Source organism: Mus pahari, chromosome 1 (genome assembly GCF_900095145.1).
Source record: "Mus pahari chromosome 1, PAHARI_EIJ_v1.1, whole genome shotgun sequence".
Taxonomy (NCBI): Eukaryota; Metazoa; Chordata; class Mammalia; order Rodentia; family Muridae; genus Mus; species Mus pahari.
Window position 1 is genome coordinate 82,425,083 of NC_034590.1, and position 2,795 is coordinate 82,427,877.

General features: G+C 42.9%; 1 non-coding gene across 1 annotated transcript; it reads right to left on the minus strand.

Moving 5' to 3' along the window:
* Window positions 1–2,126: 2,126 nt before the first annotated feature.
* On the minus strand, window positions 2,127–2,257 carry LOC115062950. The gene has a single exon (XR_003842855.1). It is a non-coding gene; the product is annotated as a small nucleolar RNA SNORA17 (small nucleolar RNA).
* Between the last annotated feature and the right edge of the window lie 538 nt (window positions 2,258–2,795).

The window sequence follows — 2,795 nt, forward strand, 5'->3', positions numbered from 1 at the left end:
TGTGTGGAGTGTCTTTGACCCAGAGCACCAGCTCGGTCTCTGTCCTTGCTCAAATCCAGGCCTGAGTAGGAGCTTACAATGTCCCAGTGTTCTTCCAGATGGAAATGTAATAGAAACTCAATAAAAGAAGGCTGGGCTGGACAGTGACCTCTCTCCTTAGTCCTCCAAAGGGACGAACCACACTGTTAGGAGCTTTGGGTTTTTTGTTTTGTTTTGTTTCGGTTTTTTTGAGGGGGGATCTTTTTTTTTTTTTTTTTATCTTGTTTTCATTAACCATTGTGATTGATTTCTATTTGAGATTCATTTTATTTCTTATTTCTGTGTAGCAACTGTGTCTATATGGGGAGTACACAGTGCCCTCCACCAGCCCCACAACAAACCAGTTGTGCAACCCCAAGCCCCTGTCTGCCTCAGTTTCCTCATTTGTAACATGGGGATGATGATGATGATGATCTTACAAGGATGTCAAAGGGTGAGCAGAATTAATGGTTGCAGAATTACTTCATACTTTCTGAAACGGAACCATTGGAAGGTATTGCTGGAACAAACGAAACAACTGAGCCTTTTTTTTTTTTCCGAGACAGGGTTTCTCTGCATAGCCCTGGCTGTTCTGGAACTCATGATGTAGACCAGGCTGGCCTGGAACTCAGAAATCTGCCTGCCTCTGCTTTCCAAGTGCTGGGATTAAAGACATGCATCACCACTGCCTGGCTTTTTTGTTTGTTTGTTTGTTGTTGTTGTTGTTGTTGTTTTACAACTGAGCCTTTAGCCTTTTCATTCTCATTAATCTCCTCATGCGGTTTTCAGCTTGCTCCCGTGAAAATATACTTGACTTAAACCAGGCTCAGAACATGCCGCTCCCCTCCCCTCCCCCACCCTTTCTCCACACAGTGCTGCAGACTCCCACGAGCTGATTATCTCATAGAAATAATGCTCACTGAAGGAATTGCTGTATCAATAAAGGGATTTCCAGGCTGGAGAGATGGCTCCATTGTTAGGAGCACTTGCTGCTGGTAGAGACAACCCAAAACCAGAGTTCATTTCCCAGCATCCAGGTCAGGCAGATGGAAAATGCCTGGGACTCCAGCCCCAAGGGATCTGCCCTCCTCTGAACTCTGTGGGTACCTGCGCTCATAAGCAGCACGGGCACACCCATGCACAAATAATCTTAAAAAATAAATCTAAATGTAAAAGAATTTTCAAGGCATACATAAAGAAAACTTCTGACTTCTGCAGAATATGGAAGGTCCTCCTAAGAGGAAAAAAGACCACATTCACTGGCTAGAAGAGTCCATAGCAGATAGGTCTGTTGCCTTGGATTAATATGTAAATATACCTATATATGTATATTATAAATGTACAGATACAATACACATGTATGCTTTTCAGAGATAGACAATGTGATTCTGAGGTATATATGGATGACAAAACAAAAATATTGAAGAAAACTTAAATGTAGAAGGAACTAACTTAAGAGATTCTTTTTTTTAACGCCATTCTGAGCATAGTGTTGCACGCCTTTGAATCCCAGCACTCAGGAGGCAGATGCAGGTGGATCTCTGTGAGTTTAAAGTCAGCCTGGTCTACAGAGTGAGTTCCAGGACAGCCAGGGCTATATAGCACAACACTGCCTCAAAAAAGAAATACGATAAATAAATAAATATAAATTTAAAAGGCCTTAGGTTAGCTATGTAGCTAAGAATCATATTGTCCTCCTGATTTGACCTCCTGAATGCTGGGATTACAGGTGAGCAGCCCCACGCTGGTTTACACAGTGCCAGAAATCAACCCAGGGTTTCGCACATGCTAAGTAAGCACTCTAACCATTGAGCCTCAACGCCAGCCCAGATTAGCAGGTGAAGTTTCTGTTAAAAACCTCAGGAGTGAAGCATTGTACTCTTGGTGCAGGAACTCCCTGACTTACGTGTGGTACAGAATAAGACAGCGCCTTTAGTGACAAAAGGACATCCAGATCAAAAGCAAACAAACAAACAAAACCCCAAACCTCTAAGCCAACAATCCCAGGCAGGGTTCCTCTATTCTCCAGCCTCCAGCTTGCTGTTCCCCATCCTGGGAACCTGTTAGAGGCCTGCCCGGCACTGGACTGGTGGTCATCTCAGGCTTGCTTTTTCAGCAAATATCATTCAGATGTTCATAGGTCAGAACACTGACATACAGTCATAACCTCTCCTCTCTGCCACCTACCGATGCACATGTGACAACAAAAAGCCACACCTGCAATGGCTCTAGGGGCAGGCAACAAAGACTCTCTTAATTTTATTTACTTCTTTGTTTGCTTGTGCATTTATTATTTATTCATTTTTGGTTCTTCAAGATACGGTTTCTCTGCGTGGCCCTGGCTGTCCTAGAGCTCCAGCTCTAGACCAGGCTGGCCTTGAACTCACAAAGATCCAATTTCCTCTGCCTCCCAGGTGCTGGGATTAAAGGTGAGCTCCCCACCCTGCTAATGATTAAGGAAGACTCTCAGCATCAGTCTTGGGCTTAAGCAGACACAGATAAATATGCGTGTGTATACTCACACTTGCATACACACACGGGCAAACATGTAAGCATGCATGCACATCACACAGAAGGCACATGCAAAAATATAAACTTATGAATATGGAATATGTGACTAATGAGGATAAATTACAGTTAGAGCCATACCTCACAATGTATCTCAGGATGGAATCTAGAAGATTGGATCTGGAAGTATAGAACAAAATAATAATCAAGAAGCAGAGAAAAGCATAGAGAAATTTCTTTATGACCTTAAAATGAAGAAGACTTTTAAT